The following is an 18,166-nucleotide window of genomic DNA, read 5'->3' on the forward strand; positions in this document are numbered from 1 at the left end:
ACAGATATAGCCCACAATAATATACACCTTGGCAGTTTTAAAAGATATAGGCAAAAGACTTTTGGAAAATAAATTGAGCTCTAAAAGCTATGTCTGTTTAAAGGCATGGCAATCTAGAACAGTGTGGCTATTACTTTTGCCACCAAATCTTAAGCAACTTCTAAAGTTTTCCATGAATCATTAGATCCATGCAAGTGAACTCATTCATTGTTAGAAATGCGAACCTGATTATAACCATCCTGATTATAGCAGTGGTCACATCTATTGCGAAACAAGTATCATTCTTCTAGGCTGGCTTGCTAGTTTGTATCCCATAATTCAGTCGCTACTTTTTACCACAGTAGAAAATTTCTATTTTTTTCTACCAAATATGCAAAATCCGGTAAGCCATAACATGGTGAGGGGCAAACATGTTTATTTAAGATTTGTTACTAGCCGTCTCTCATACTGGAGTTTATTTTTGAAAAATGTCCATTCAAGGATATATCACGTCCTCCATACCTAGAGCCCTAAAGTTTCCCACTCTCAGCAGATTACAAACTTCTCACAAGTCTTGTTCAGTGAATGGTACGGCCACAACTGCTGTGGAGTTAGGGTTACACTCTCTGACTTAAAATGGTCTCAAAATATTACCCACAAGGTCAGGAAATGCAACTATACTATCTGTCTTCTGGATTCACCACTGGAGGATGGAACATTTGAATGTGATGAGGTGTTTTTCAGGGACTGTTGTTTCCTAGATGAGATGGCCATTTGCTTTGCTTTTCTGAGACAGCAAGGGTTACATTTCAATAGCAGCTAAAAATCTGATAGACAGTTCCTACCAGATACATTGAGGAAAACAGAGAATCAGAAATATGACTTACAAATGTATATCTACCACTTTGAGATAAATCTGCACATTTAAAAATAACTTCATTTCTCACCTGGTGAGATACTGAAGCATAAGTTGAAAACACAAACTAAGACTTTTGTCAGAAATGGTTAAGGGTTTTAATACAAGGGCATATAATATTTCTATTTCATAATTTAACTCCATTACCCAAATCCTACAGCAAAGTCTACTAAACACGTAGCCTGGAGCTGGTGGTATTTGGGGGAATAAAGGATCAAGGGTCAGTAGATGATCTCATGTGCAAACGGGCATTGAACTTGGGAAACAAAACCTGGATTGGTGACCAGGCCTTCAACAGATGAAGACACTTAGAACAGAGGCACAGGGAAACTATAAGCTCCATGAAAATCCATTAAAATGATAGAAAATATGCTTGAGTGGAGCTAGTGGAAGTTCAAGCCAAATCCATTCATACTTTCTGAGACAAGTTCACTTCAGGACATGGGGACAGCCGTGAGGCTGATATATGTAAACGTGTCTACTGTATTTAAATATGCCTATATTACTACTTATTATTTATGGCTTGCTATTTCTGTAGGGCTGTGATCCATCTTTAAAAAGTGTTTTTGAGAGCAGAACCTGATTGTATAGATATTTCACATAATCACAACTATAAAGAGGTCAGTTAAATAAACAACAAAGTCTGCCCAAGACATCACTCTTCATCCAACCACTGGCTGCTCATCCTAATTACTCATGACTTGAAAGCATCCTATCTACACAAGCAGTAGTTTGCACATTCCTTTCTTCTCCATCAACTAGAAGCTATTCTGAACCCACCTAATTGCTTCCTTAGATGGCAAGGGCCCAGGCAACTCTAAAGTTACATAGTAGCTTCTTTCTTCTTTCGCTAATAATGTAGTCATAGAGCCCAAGAATTTAAGCTCTATCACTTGGTAGCTCTGCCATATTGAGCAAGTTACACAGCCTCTTTCTCTCTTTTTAAATCTTTTTCTCATCTAGAAATAATAATACCAGAGCTAATAATACCATTGCAAAGGGTTGTTGAGGGGGATTAAGTGAAATAATACATGCGAAATGTTTTAGTAGAGTTCCTGACACATAGTAATTCTTCAGTATATCTTTTATTCAACTAATTTTCCCTTAGTGTGACTTGAAATTCAGGGAGCAAACTCCTGATGATACTTTTTCTTTCCATGGAGATTCTTGCCTACAGGGCAAGAATGCGCTAGTCATGCTGGTCCTAGTGACAATGATAATTCTAAAACTGGCATTCTTATTTATAGCTCAGTCTCTATAAGCTAAGTTAATGTGATTATGCCCTTGAGAGAAAGATTTGGTTTCTGAAATTTATAAAAGAGGATCAATCCCTGGACTTTGATAAATTCACTGAAATAATGCTTCTCTGTCAACACCAATCTCTGTTCTTTCCTTTCAACTGTAGCTCATTTCCGATTGTTAACATAGGCTGCGTGTTAGAATCACACCAGGCTTTTTAAATTAAAAACTGGTGATGATATCCATCCATTCTGATTTTTAAAAAGCTACCCTGGGTTGTGAAGCATAGATCTAGACTAGTCCCCATAATCAGTGTTAACCTTAAAATCTTAAAGTCAGAAAGAGAGATGCTGATTCAGTGGGTCTGGGATGGGGTTTAGATACCTGTCCTTTTAACAACATCCCAGACAATTCTGTTACAGGTAGTCTCTGAAACATATTTTGAGTGACACTGCAGAAAATAAAATGGATGGCCAGTTTCATAGCCACAAAGAACCAGGAGGGCAGAAGGTAAGGGGAGTATGAACTATGCCGAACACTAATTCTCCCACAGAATACCATAAAATACCGAATCCAAGTGAAAATAAGGAATGACTGATGATGAGAGAGAAGGGAAAAATTAAAGATGTAGTTTTGTCATGGGCTTGGTGAGAGCTTGGAGGAACACAAGCCAGGGACTAAAATGTTTCTAGTTTTGCAAGGTTACTGCTGAGTGTCCTTGCATGACCATCCAATTCAGCTGGATTGTGGCTGAGGGTACTGAAAGAGATAAGCTGAGAGAAAAACAAAATGAAACAAAGAAGATGGAGAGAACAGATGAATTGGTAGGACAGAACAAATGCTATTGGCATCATAAATTATCACCTGTTCACAAGTGGGCAGCAGCTATCAAAGCAAAGAAGAAAGAGAAGCACTGATATCTGTTACCTTTCCCACCTTCAAAACCAAACTCAATCCTAAAAACAAAACCCCCAAAACATTCCACATGCTCACTCATGTGAAATCACAGAGCTATTTTTTTCTTAAACCACTGTGATTGGGTGAAGTTGGATTGTTTTGCCTTTATAATTAGTCCACAGGACTGGTAATCGAACATCACAATTTTTTGGGTCTCGTCTGTTGTTTTTCTTCCTTGTCTCTACAAGAATTCCAACTGTATGAATACTGAGCAACTCTCAATCTCACATTAAAAATATTAGAGGTATTTAGAGGACTTTTAATTTTTATAGCTGTTATGTTACATGTTCCCAGAAAATAGGCAAAAGAGAAAAAAAAATTTTTTTAAGTCAATAAAGAGAAAAAAACAAAAGAAAATAAAAATGCCACAAAAAAAAAAAACAACCAAACAAACAACAGAAAAAAGGAGGTGTGAGTACTACGCCAACACTGCGGAAAACAAAAAAGAACAGCCAGATGCTTTGAAATGTTCTCCTGTTTTAAAAATCCAATTCGCAGTTTCATCAAATTTAAAAATCAACCTGACTCACATATCACTTCCTAAAAGTTGCTTAGCAATATTAGCAAAATGTATTATTCTGCATACATTCTAATGGTAAATGTTACTTTTACAGTGTTAAAGTTAAAAGGAAGAGGCAGAATTTATTTGCATATGGAAAAAAAAATCACCTGACACATTTTGTTTATAAATAGAAGCTAGCACTGTAGGGGAAAATCTGGACTGCCACCCACGGAACACACAATGTGCACTTCTTACCTTTCTGAATACCCCTCTTCTTGCCCTCATTTATTGTGTAAGAGCTTTTTCTCTTCACATTTAAGCCTTACCTAAGCATTGTTGGCATTTAAAAAGTGCCAACCAAGTGATTACTCTAAGAATGGAGATATCTGGCTAGCATTGCCAGGGCTGGGGGCCTTTATTTTATAGAGGATGACTGTGTGAGAGAAACATCTGCTGCACCATTTAAAAATATGTTCTTAAAGGGATGGTTCTTCCAACCTGACCAAATGGTATTATTTAACAAACACTGTATAATGAAGGTTTGGAAAAGTCTTATCCCCAAAACATTGCAGAAGCACACCATTTAAATACCCAAGCAAAATGAGTAAAAGAAATAGAATCAGATTGAATGCACAAAGGGAACAGAAGGAATGAAAAACATAGTACAACTGGTAGTGGGGGAATATTGAAAGGATGAGAGAATAATATTTTCTAAGCTGAGAATGTGTGTCACTTTAAATCAAAAACAGATAAATTGTTCATGAGCCATTTCCCTAGCTTACTCAAGAACAACATACCTTTAAAAAGGTATATGGACTAAAACGTATATGGAACTGAAATTTATGATCTATAGAAACTAAAAAATTCAGCTCAAAAATTACAATAATCAAATATGATAACTAATCAAAAAGCTAAAATATGAGTAACCAAAAATGGTGGATATTAAGTGAACTCAAATCTATTATATTCTCTAAGTTTAGTGAATTACTAATTGAAAGAGTAAAATAATATAAAATACCATCCTTAAAAGTGAATCATATATAGGACTAGAAATCACAGACTACTTCTCAAATCTGCTTCTATCTATATTTTATTACAATCACAAAACATTTTTAAATCTTTTAACCTTTTACTTCTTACTGATTTTGTTTTACTCCGTCCAGGGTTTTTTAACTGTACCCCAATTTGAAAATCTCTATGCAGAAATGCAGCTTCTCTGTCCTCAGGACAGCCTTGTAGTCAAGATTTCTTTTAATCTCACATGACTCCAAAGAAAAATGCCAGCGTGCAGTAGACAGTGAATCCCCCATGATAGAAGTGATGTGGTAATGACAATGATGAGACCAGACATCTGCATATGCATCTGTCTCTAACAATATTGTGTGACAGACTCTCCTAAAAAGCTTCTCTGTTAAGGGATGTAGAGACGTCCCCACCCCTTTCTCCAAATATCTTCATGACTGGTGTCAGCTCTAGAAAAGAACATAAAAACAGCTTTAAAAAACCCATTGCTCTATGATTTGGCAGCTCTGGGGGAACAAAGACAGGGAAATGTAGACATGGCTCATGTTTTTGGTTACAACCACAAAATCAGATATGAAATAGTTATGACTCTTTGGATTAAGGATACAAAACAACTGTGCAAATCATTAAGGTGTATTTCAAGAGACCATTGGGAATAATAAAACTTTAATTTCTTTACTATATTTACTTGAAAAATATTTATAATTAAATAACACAAAATGTGAAATACAATAACTAAATTTTCCAAAAAATGAAACTGACTAGTCAAGAATGATGAAAAGCATAAATTTAGTTTATTCTGCAATGCTGGAGGCATTATTCCAGTCCAGAGGTTTCCAGCTTTAGCATACATTGAAAGCACCTGGAGGGCTTGCTACAGGACATTCCTGGGCTCTATCTCCAGAGTTTCCGATTCAGTACATCTGCAGTGGAGTCAGAATTTGCATTCACAATGAGTTCAAAGGTTGTGCTGATGCTGCTTATCTGAGGACCACACTCTGAGAAAGTTGCTCTAGTACAATAACTTCATGGTTAACTACAATGTCAATAACTTGATTTATCTTTTGGGAGAATTTCCCTACACTATTTTTTTTTTGTGATTGCCTCCCTGTCAACTGTTATCCCTCGGCATATTGGTTTCAAGCACAAAATTCTTAGCTGTATCTCTTGTACTTAATCTACTGAGTAGTGATCAAATAATTTGACAAAATCAATACATTTATTTTTAATGTATAATTTTATGTTAAAAGAATTAACATGAATGCTTGCTGGTGGGTACTCCTTAGTTACAGTTTAAATATGGATTTCGAGTTCACTATTTTCTTTCTAACTTAGTAACATTTTCCCACACATTTTCTGGTTCAAAATTGTATTTCAGATGGATAATATTCCTAGGTACAAAGAATACTAAGTGAGAATACAGTAAGGGCTAGGATGGTGTAGAAACCTGCCAGAAAAGACAACCTATGAGAATGGGGGAAATATCCAGTTTTGCTACAGTTTGCAGCAATATTTTCCCAAGAGAAGAGAAAGCATTGTTTTGAGGAGTAAGAGTCCCTCCACGTGGTCCCTGAACCTCAGCACAGATGGAATGTTCTGTGATCTTTTCTGCATCATTGTCCAAGGACTCCCTCATCTCACTGACCTGCAAAGTGCTTATTATTCAGAAACAGATCAGCAGTAATCCCCTGAGATTCATCTTTGAGAATCGATGTTGATATTTTCCAGTTTACACTTGCAGAAAAAATATGGATTAGACTTCTATGAAGGAGTAGAAGTACTTTTCCCTATTTCTACCACTGAATACAACTAAAACCTCTGGACGCTATATATAAAATAAACATACAAGATTCTGAAAGTTAGAGGGACGGCAAACTAGCTATCGGGGCCTCAGGGCCCAAGGAATGACAGGTGGTGAGTTCCCTGGATTTTTGTTTTGCCTCATATATCTCAGACTTGGAGTTAAAGAAACCAGAAACCCAGAAATGCCAATAAGCACAGATAAAAAGGGGAGGTGGTCCAAAAAAATCATGTTCTCTCTAGCCAAAAGATCTGGGAAAAAGCAGCATAAGAAAATCCAAACCATTTAGATAACAACTGCTCTACTCCAGCCATATAAGACAGAAAAAACTGTGGCTCTACCACTCCTGTGCCAGTAAAGGCTGAGCTTATGCCTCCATCTTCACTAGGCTGTAACGAGGTGCCCTTACTCCCCTCGTCCCCACCTCCCACCACCATGGGGCTATCCATGGAGACTATGTGGGGAGTCTGGACTTCCACCCTCGCCTGGCAGTACTGAAATTCCCGTCTCCCTCTCCACTGGGTGATGTTACGGAAGGCTAGTGGACAGCCAGGATTATCATTACAGCTCAACAGCAATCAGGCTGCCTCCCTGTCCCCACTTTGTCAGTGGAGGCCAAAAAGGGAACAGAAAAGAGCCATTCCTACCACTCCCAGCTAGGAAGGTGTCAGTGAAGATGTGGTGAGGAGTCTGAATTCCCACCCTGCCCCATAGTAATACGGAGCCCCCTCAAGTTACAAGGGAGACCCTCAGGTTACAAGCACCCAGTTTAAATATCAGAGAAAACAGACTGAAAACAACAACAACAACAACAACAACAGAGCCTCAGAAACCTGTGTGTGGCAGGCTGAATAATAGCTCCCAAAGATACTCAGACTGCTCCTAATCCCTGGAAACTGTGACTGCTACCTTAGATGGGAAAAGAGATTTTGTAGATGTGATTAAATTGAAGATCTTGAGATAGGGAGATTATTTAGGTGGGCCCTAATTGTAATCACAGCACCCATAAAAGAGGCAGATGAAGGGAGATTTGACTACAGAAAAGGAAGTAGGAAATGAGATGATAGAAGATTATGACAGATGTGATAATAGATATTGTAGCAATACAAGGAAACAATTGCAAGTCAAAGAATATAAGTGGCCTCTGGAAGCTAGAAAAGGCAAGGAAACATATTGTCTCCTATAGTCTCCAAAAGGAACTAACCTTAATACCTTGACTTTTGCTCAGTGAAACCGATTTCTTACTTCTGCCCTCCAGAGCTATAAGAGAATAAATGTGTGTTGTTGTAAGACACCAAGTTTGTGGTAATATGTTACAGCAGCCATAGGAAACTAATGCACTGTGGGACTACAACAAAAGATATAACATTCATACTTGGAGCACTGGAAGGAAAGGGGGAAAAGAGAACAGGGCATACATAGCGTAGTCAAATTTATAAAAACTAAAGACAAAAAAATTCTTGAGAAGAGCAAGAGAGAAATGACACTTCACCTTTGGGAGGAAAATCAATTAGAATGACAGTAGATTTCTCACGAGAATCCATGGAGGCCAGAAGCAAGTGGCACAACATTTTTCAAGTGCTAAAAAGAAAAGAACTGTCAATTTAGAATCCTATATCCGGTTAAAATATCCTCCAGGAATGAAAGAGAAATTGACATTCTCAGATAAAGGAAAACAAAGATATTTTATCACCAGCAGATCTGCCTGCTCTAAAAGAATGGCTAGAGGAAGTTCTCCAAAAAAAAAGAAAGCAATAAAAGAAGGAATGTTGGCATATCATGAAAGAAGAAAGAACAAAGTAAGCAAAAATATGAATAAATACAATGGGCTTCCTCCTTTTGGGCTTTCAAAATTATATTTGACAGTTGAAACAAAAATTGTAACACGGTCTGATGTGGTTCTAAATGTATGTAGAGGAAATATTTAAGACATTTATACTATAAATAGAGGAGGGTAGAGGGATATAAAAGGAGGTAAGGTCTCCATCTTCACTTGAATTGATAAACAGTAGTAAATAGTAATAAATTACATGTGTATGATGTAATATTTGGAGCAGCCCCTAAACAATCTATACAGAGAGATACACTTGAAATCATTATAAACAAATAATAATGGAATTCTATAAATGCTCAAGTAACTGACAGGAAGGTAGAGAAAAAAACACAGAGAAGCAAACAAACAAAAAAAACAAAGAGAACAAAAAACAAAAAATAAAATGACAGACATAAGCCCTAGCATGTCAATTATAGTAAATGTAAAGACCCAACTATAACTTATCTACAAGAAACTCATCAAATATAACAATGTAGGCAGGTGAAAGTAAATGGATAGAAAAAGAGATATGCAAAAATCAAAGAAAAAAAGGAGTGTCTGTATTATCAGTTATAGTAGACTTTGAGCAAATGAAATTACTAGATATAGAGAGAATAATATATAATGATAAAAAGGTCAATATACCAAGAAGACAGTGATCCTAAATATGTATATATCAAACAATAGAGCTGCAAAATATGTAAAGTCAAACTGATAGAAGTGAAAGGAAAAATAGACGAATCCACAATTATAACTGGAGACTTCACATATTCCTTCGATAATCAATAGGACAACTAGACAGAAAATTAGCAAACATATACAAGAACTCATCAGTAATATCAATAGTATCTAATGAACATTTATAGAACACTCTAAGCCAAACAGTTAAATACACAATCTTTTCAAGTGCATGAAACATATCCCAAAATAGTAAACACTTTGGGCCATAAAATATACCTCAACAAATTTTTAAAAATTTAAAACATACAGAGTGTGGACTCTGACCAAAATGGAATCAAACTAGAAATCAGTAACAAGAAAATTTTAGGAAAATCTACAAAAATTTGGGAACTAAACAACACACTTCTATATAATACATGGATCAAAGAGGAAATTTGAAAAGAAATTTTAAAAAGTACTTGAATCAAATTAAAATGAAAACACATCAAAATGTCTAGGACATGGCTATGGCAGCACTTAGAGGGAAATTTATAGAACTAAATGCATACGTTGGAAAAGAGGAAAACCTAAAACCAATAATCTAAGCTTCCACTCAAGAATAGCAAAATAAACCAAAAGGAAGTAGAATAGAGGAAATAATAAGAGCAGAGATCAATGAAATAGAAAACAGAAAAACAACTGAGAAAATCAATGAAACAATGTGTTCTTTAAAAGATCAATAAAATTGACAAACCTCTAGCAAAACTGACAGGAGTAAGAAGACACAAACTACCAACATCAAGAATGAAGCAAGGGATATCACTACAGACCCTGCAGACATCAAAAGTACAAAAATAAATACTACGAGCAACTCTATACAACTAAATTTGACAACTTAGATGAAACGAACTACTTTCTTAATAAACCTTAAATGAACACAACTCACACAACATGAAACAGATAATTTGAATACCCTATAAGTATTGTTACAGGCTAAATTGTGTCCTCCAAAATTCATATGTTGAAGCCCTAACCCCCAGAATGGGACTATATTTGGAGATTTGGCCTTTAAAGTGATGATTAAGTTAAAATGTGACAGAATGGTGTCCAATCTGACTGGTGTCTATAAGAAGAGGAAATTTGAACACACAGAAAGACACCAAGCATAGGTGTACAGAGGAAAGACCATGTGAGGACACAGTGAGCATGCAGCCATCTACAAGACAAGCAGAGAGGCCTCAGAAGAAACCAAACCTGTTGACACCTTAACCTTGGACTTTCAAGTCTCCAGAGTAAAGAAGTCCAATTAAAATACAGGCATATGTCTGTTAATAACATATAGTGTCTCCAGAACTATGAGAAAATACATTTCTGTTGTTTAAGCCACCTAGGTTGTTGTATTTTGCTATAGCAGCCCTAGCAAACAAATACGAGTATAAAGAAATAGAGTTCATAACCAGAAAAAAAAGTACTAAAAAAGAAATTTCTTAGCTCAGATGGAGTCACTGAAGAATTCACATTTAAAGAATAAATACCAATTCTATACAATCTCTTTCAGAAAATAGAAGAGGAGGAAACACAACTTAATTCATTTTATGAAGCTAGTATTACTCTGATACTAATAACAAATATAGTACCAAAAAAGAAAACTAGAAACAAATGTCTCTCATGAATTTAGATGTAAAACTCTTTAACAAAATACTGGTAAAAAGTAATGCAGGCAAAGAATTCTACACAATGGGGTTTATGAGATGCAAGGCTGGTTCTAGCCAAAGTCAATCAATGTATTCCACCATATCAACAAGGTAAAGAAGGAAAATTAAATGATTATATCACTTGGTTAAAAAAAAAAAAGCATGTGACAAAAATTAATACCTATTAATAATTAAAAAACCACTCAGAAAAACTGGAATAAAGGCAAAATTCTTCAATTTGATAAAGAACATCTACAAAAGAAAATAACAGCTGATTTATACTCAATGGTAAAAGACTGAATGTTTTTCCCTGAAGATAAGCAACAAGGTACAGATGTCCACTCTCACCACTCTTATACAATATAGCACCAGAAATTCTAGCCAGTGCAGTAATGCAGGAAAAGAAAACAAAATGCATTCAGATCAGAAAGAAAAAATACAATTGTCCTTATTTCCAAATGACATGATGGTCTACATAGACAATTCTAAGAAATCAGAAAAACCCTTTAGGACTGATAAATTGAGGAAGTTACCAGGATACAAATAAACATACAAAAATCAGTAAATTTTTATATACTTGCAATGAATATTCCAATAGGTGTGTAATGATATCTCATTGTGGTTTTAATTTGCATTTCTTTTATGATGTTGAACATCTTTTCATGTGTTTATTTGCCATTTGTATATCTTCCTTGGTGAAATGTCTCTTCATGTCATTTGCACATTTTCTTATTGGATTGGTTGTTGTATTTTCCTATTAAGTTTTAAGATGGTGCCATTGCCCCATTGTGGGTAACCTGCATACATGGAACCATGGGCTCTCTCTGTGTTATTTCTTACAATGGTGTGTCACTTTCTCATTATCTGAAAATAAAGGTTTAATTTAAAAATGTGGATTAAATATATTCTAACTTTTTAGTTTATATTTGGCAATGTTAAATAAACAAACAGTATGATTTATATGTTTAACTATACTGCTTTTTATAATAATATATGGTAACACCTACGATACTTTTGTCCCTTTTGGTACAGGTGGCAAAAAAAGATACACACATAGCTATTCTGCTTTCTGTGCCATGTTGATAATATTGAATCTTTTCAGAAAACACAGCTTTGGTGCTGAATGCAGGTGCTGGCGCTGTTCTTGGCTTGTGCTTGCTGTCAAATGGGCTACCTCATGCATTCACTAAAAATAAAGCATAGCTTTTATCATCATTCCTTGACTAAATACAATCCCTACTGAAAATTAAGAATATCATCAAGTACACAAGTTTAGTATCTATCTTCTTTGCTGGTGGTTTTATGTGGAAATTACCTTCCTATGCTGAAGTTCTAAAACACAGTTGTTAGGTAATTCTACTTTTACATTAAATGATAAATCATTTTTTTAGGTGATAAAACTATTGAATAAAACCGGCTAATATATGTGTCAAACCTAGGTTTGTTCATTAATTTTGCTGTTTTCTTCCATCTAGGCACGTGAAAGCTTGACTTATGAATAGAAACAGCCATATGACTCGCTTTGGCCAATAAAATATGAATGGAATTGGCCAAGTACTGCTTCTTGATGAAAGCCTTTAAAAACTTGTGGGTGATTCACTATGTTCCCATGTGCCCAATGAAGGATGAAGATGTTTTGGATGATGGGGGGTTTATCAACTTGAGTCCCTGAGTGAAGAAAGTATAGAGTCTTTTATTGATCAACATGGGGACATAGCATTAGCAGAAATAAAGCTTTGTTTTTTTTTCAGTCATTGAGATTTTAGAGTTGTTAGGACTGTATAACCTAAACTATTATAATAATGAATGTATTTTATATTTACATTAAACACACAAAACTCTTTGGAATAGGATACTGCACTATGGCATCAAATTGTAAACTCCAGTTAATGAGTTATTCTTTGGCGTATTTGATGGCATCCTTCATTCTGATAACACATGCACATACATCATGCACACAAAAAGCAAAATCAAGTCTTGCATCTCTTTCCTTATGGTATAAATTAGAGCAGTAGTTTGCTGGTTACTCTATGATGTAAAGCTTTGTATGAAGCTGAGCATACAGACAAATGATGTATCACATTCTTAATAGGGATACACGAGTCATAGAAAATATATGCTCTACTTTAAGCATGTTCAAAAGCTTCAGAGAAGCTTTTGATACGTGTACTATGTATGAATTGTGATTCATGGTTAATGTTAACATTAATCATATAAACTGCATATTATCTATTATTTGCAAGGAGAAATAACATCGACTAACATTTATTTTCAGACATAGTGCAAACATCTTTATGTTTTAGCACATTTAACCAATCAGTACTTCACTTTGCTAATGACATGTGCCATCTGTCTTAAGTTAACATTATTTGGATAATATTTAAAAAGACTAAGTTTTTTTTAACTTATACAATTATGATGATTCCCGTCGAAAGATCTCAATGTAAAAATTAACAGGGTTTTTATAATTTTACCAAGATAATTTAACAGATGTTTTTATGTTATACTTTATAGCCTCCTTGTAGCAGATACTCTGGACAAAGACTTGGGGGATAAAACAGGTGACTTAAAATTCTTAAGTTTATTAATGCTCATAGTACTGTCAGCTGTTAAAGATATTTCCCTAATTTTTGACATGCTACAGTACATATTCTTGATGCTAAAACTTTCAACAGTTTCAAGTGGTACTTGTTACTATTTTTTGAATTTTAAAACTATGTAATATATAATGAGACATTTCTCATAAATGTCACAGTGTTTGTCTAGGTATTCATATGTCTCTTACTTCTTGATATATATATATGTATATATATACATATATATATATTGAGAGGAGGGCACTGTAAAATACAGGCAAAAAGCATTGATACAAAGAAAGTCTTATTTTTTCCCACTGATTTTTATGAAGGGAAAACTAACCAAAAGATCAAATCCGGAGGTATTATTATTTTTAACAATGATGGGAATTTAATGCACCAGAAAATTTATGAACCAGGTGTTACACATCAATAGTTCATCACAGTATGCACTACGGAATCAGAAATCTTGAGTTTAGGGCTGATCTCTACCTGTGCGACAGTGGTCATGATTATTGTCCTCCTTGTACTTCAGTTTCCCCTTCTATAAAGTGGGGATAATACAAATACATGCAGACTTCATAAGGCTATTGTGAGGAATACATAAGTTAATTTTTACAGAGCCCGTAGAATGATGTCCAGCACATAGTAAGTATTCAATTAATTTAGATATTATCATGTTTGCTTTAAATTGTTAATACCTGTTTCCTCAGCATATTAAACACTTAATACCACCTCCTTTACCTTGTGGCCTCTTCTCCTTTGGACACTTCTTAGGTACTGGGTGATGAATCACAAACCTTTCTGTTCTGAGACATTCCATCACTTAACACACACACACACACACACACACACACACACACACACACACACACCCCCCTTTTCTAATTTCAAAGTAGTTAAGGAAAAGAAAGAAAATGACTACATTTCATTAAACTTAAATAACTCTTGGCAAGTAGGATAATAACCAGATAAGGTTATGGCTCTGTGTGCTTTAAAAACTATTAATAGGGGTTTTGTAAACCTCCCCATTTCCATAGGTTGATAATGAGGGGGAAATAGTATGTCTTCTGGTAAACAGAGAAGTGTAGAGATAACCAGAGTGAGACATAGGTCCTTGATTCAGAAAACAATTCAGAAAATCTTTATGAAAGCATTTAAGAAGACCATCTGACTTAATGAACATTTCCTCACAAGTCATTCCTCCGTAAATATGTGATTTATGGGCATCCTGTTTCAACCTCCCTGTCTGGTCCAGAATCCTTATTACACATTCTTATAGAATTCCTTCTTTCAAAGACTTTACCTCAATATGTAAATAAGAATTTATCTGTATCATTATTTTATTAACATCTGACCCTTTGTGTTGGCAGGGCTCACTCAACTTTTTGCTCACTACTGATTTCCAGTTCTCCACTGAACAGAGATGCTCTCAAGAAGCTGAGACAGTACAATTCTCCCAAAACTAGAAGTGAGTAACTTAAAAGGAAAAAGTCATGTCAAATGCATCAGGAGAGGTAAAAGTAGCAAGGGAATGTTTTCTCTAAAATAAGTAACAGAAACTAGAAAACTGAACAGCTCTGATTCAGTTAAGAAAGGACTTATGTATGTGTCATAGGATTTATGCCTTAAAGACAATCAACATTCTATATAAATAGTCTTGGAAAATTCAAACTCAATTTCAGTATTAAAAACACTTGTGTCTAATGCATGCAACTCTTCCGACCACAACACTGCACTCCAACATCCCAAAATAACACTGTGGCCATAATTTGGGGGGTGTACTGGCGGAGGTTAACCAATGAAGAGCAGGAAATTTTTTTTTTCACATCTAAAGATCATGGTTCCATGTAGTTCCAGTTGGATTCTAGTCTCTCTTCACTTATAATGTTGGGTAGGTGTGGATTTAGAATACATGTATTGTATTTAATTAAACTGAAAAACAAGAATTAAGGAAATCTATGAATGTCAAAATAATTTTGAAACTTGTTATGTGAAGAAGCAATTAAATTTACTAGAAAAAAATAACAGATAAAGATTTAAGAGAGATATCTGTCCAACAGAATAAATATCACAAGAGCGCCATGATAAGCTCAAATAAAGAATAATTCTCCAAATATGTCTAGTTAGAGATTACCCCACTTGAAACCTTTCTCAACATTATGGTTCATTTAAAAGAAGTGAAGATTTAAAAAGTATTTCTACTTAGATCTAATGAGAAATTTGATTTCGGTCTTCATTGCTCCACAACTTTGTATAGCGTATATACAATTGGCTAAAAGGTATGACACACACAAATATCCTCAAAATATAGCCTGCTTTTAATTACTGATACTTAAAAGAGAATTACATAATTTTTCCTTTAAAACTGCCAAAGCTCTTGTGAGAGTGATTGGATTAAAGATGACTTAACTTGCTCAAAAATTTTTACAAGATGAGATTCTAAAGAAAACGATGACCATGCTTTGAGCAAAGGACAGACTAATATCTTAGGAAATTTAAAATTAAATGCAAACAAATACATACATTCAGCTATCTGCTTTAGAATAATTTACTTTGGTGGTAAATCTTAACTGCTGAAAATCTTAACTTTGCTGGTAAATACTACATTAATCTATAACTGTTGTAGGAAATGTGGTTAATTGTGGCAAAGGAAACTACTCAAAGAATCTTTGCCATAATTATAGTATTAAAAATTAGAAAAAGAGTTAATTGCCTCCAACTTGTAGCACATAGTCAGTTAAGGGGTTCATCTTGGTAGAGAAATGTGGGCAATATGTCAAATATAGAAGACTTTAGGTACAATTGGGTCCTATTTTTATGAAAAAAAATGTGAGTTGGTTAAGATTACACCAAGGACCATCTGGGTTCTAACATTTCATAACTGTATGACCATGGTTAAATTATTTCACCTCTCTGTGTCTGGCTTTCCTCATATGTAAAAAGTGGATAATATTATTACCAACTCCTTATGGTTGCGCAAGAATTAAGTGAGAGAATAAGGCTTAAATAACATAGAACTGTGCCTGGAATATGCAGAGCTGCTTTCTTCCCCCAAGTTTCTACCTTTGGCAATGGTAAAATAAATATTTTTTTTTGTTAAAGAAATTAACAACTCTTCATACTTCAACAACTATTGCATATTCAAAAGGAAACACAAACATATATTAAATACCAAGTGATACAAAGTGATAACAGATAACTGGACAACTTGAACGTAAACATCAATTCAAAAGACCATTTTTTAGAGCAAGAATGAACCCAATGGTGGTTAGCTTCACGAGTGTGCAGCTACTATTTCTCCCCTAAAATCTACAGTTATCTTCTCAAAGCCATACCCCAAGCCTGCTAAACGGAAAGTTTTACTTTACCAAGTCCCAGCCATGGTACCTTTGAGCCCAAGCACTGAGTCACCACCCCTCTTCTCTCCTTGGCTTTGGTCTTTTGACAGACACTTCTCCACCTACCACTTCGGGTACCAGAACCAACCTCCCGTCCGCCTTCTGTCCAGCGGAAAACTCCGAAGTGGGCAACAGGCTACAAGAGCGGAAGACACTCACCCTCCGCACCCAACCGCCCGGCGCGACCCCTGTACGGAGTGCCCACTCCCACACGGCCATCCACCCGGGCACCGCAGTGCACTGCAACACGCGCAGAAGCCGCTAGCCGTTAAGGAACCCATCGTGGATTTCCTGGTTAGTACTCCCCAGACTGCTCCCCAACGTGAGTGTCATCCCTAATGGATGTGGCCACGCCACCGCCCACCGGCTCAGCCCGCGAGGACGACCCAAAGGGCAGCAATGACAACAAAAACAACTCAAACCGCGACGCGAGGGAGCCGGCTGCCATCGCCAGCCCGGGAGCGGCGCAGCGGCGACAGCGGGGGCTGCGGCTCTGCCCCGCCTCGGCGGCCGGCTGAGGTTTACCTGCGCGGCCCCGCGCGCCCGGGCCGGCCATCCTGCAGCAGCCGCTACAGCCGCCCCGCGGGCCCGAGGCGCCGCCCGCCGCCGGGGGAGGCGCCGCACCGCAGTCCAGGCTGCGGCGCCCCGCACATGCTTCGCGCTTGCCGCGGCCCGCGCCGGCGCACAGGTGGGAACCCCGCGAGTGGGCGTTGGGGTGATTCCCTGTCCTCGCCCGCGCTCGCCGTCCGCTCCACTCGACTTTGCCGGATGCGCGGCGCCTGCCCTTGCTCCAGCAGCCCAGGCTCCTCTCTGCCCGCGCGCCCCGGCGCCGTGGGCGGCTGCGGTCCTTGCGCAGCTGGGGCTGCGCGTCATGTGCATCTCCCGCCTCGCGGCTTTCTCCGCGGCACCCCGCGGCCGGGGCAGCGCGCAGCGGCCGGGTCCGGCACCCACTTCTCGCTGGTCACCCCGACCCCCTCCATCCCCATGCCCTCCCCCACTCCGGAGATGTCAAGAGGAAAACGCCTTGCACACACCTTGGAATGGACGGGCGCCTCAGTCACCGACTCGCCAAACTCTTAGAAGGTGTCCATTGGTCTGTAGGGAGGTTCGGGCATGGAGTAGGAGCTGCTTTCTTATTATTTAATAATGTTAGAAGTGCCGGGTCCGCTGCCAGAGTTGTGGGTCATGTGGGCACAGCAGAGGCTGGCTGCTGCCAGTACCAGGGTTTCCTGAGGATCCTGAAACTATGATCTCATCCTCCTCATCCGCCTCCCCCGCCCCTCTCCGCGGGCGCGCACGCCCAGCACACACTCACACACACACGCGCACACACACGCACATACACACTCACACTGCATGCACTATTCTTCCTGGACCGAAATATTCCTCCAGGGAAATACAGTGTTCACGCTCTTCATTGAAAAAAAAAAAATCCTTCCTGATATTTTTCTTTCAAAGCTTGATTTATGTGCTTTGTTTATTTTCCTCAGTTTTACCTCACACGTGCAAGGGATCCGAACAGAGCCTCAGAATTAAAATAAAAAATAATCATCCTCTCATGTTGACCCATATTTTGGTCAGAACCCAAGGACTTGAACAGTACAA

The 18,166-nt window shown here is 37.3% G+C and overlaps 1 protein-coding gene across 7 annotated transcripts in view; it reads right to left on the reverse strand.

Moving 5' to 3' along the window:
• DTNA (dystrobrevin alpha) overlaps positions 1-17,813 on the reverse strand; it is a 334,755-nt gene extending 316,942 nt beyond the window's left edge. For 4 of the 7 annotated variants that reach the window (XM_039843433.1, XM_039843483.1, XM_039843459.1 and 1 more), the window contains exon 1: positions 17,596-17,813. The gene's annotated coding sequence lies outside the window, so the exon portion shown is untranslated. The remainder of the gene's footprint in view (positions 1-17,595) is intronic. The other 3 variants (XM_039843491.1, XM_039843488.1, XM_039843499.1) reach the window with 2 other exon arrangements.
• Between the last annotated feature and the right edge of the window lie 353 nt (positions 17,814-18,166).

This window comes from Pteropus medius, unplaced genomic scaffold (genome assembly GCF_902729225.1).
Source record: "Pteropus medius unplaced genomic scaffold, Ma_sr-lr_union100, whole genome shotgun sequence".
Lineage (NCBI taxonomy): Eukaryota > Metazoa > Chordata > Mammalia > Chiroptera > Pteropodidae > Pteropus > Pteropus medius.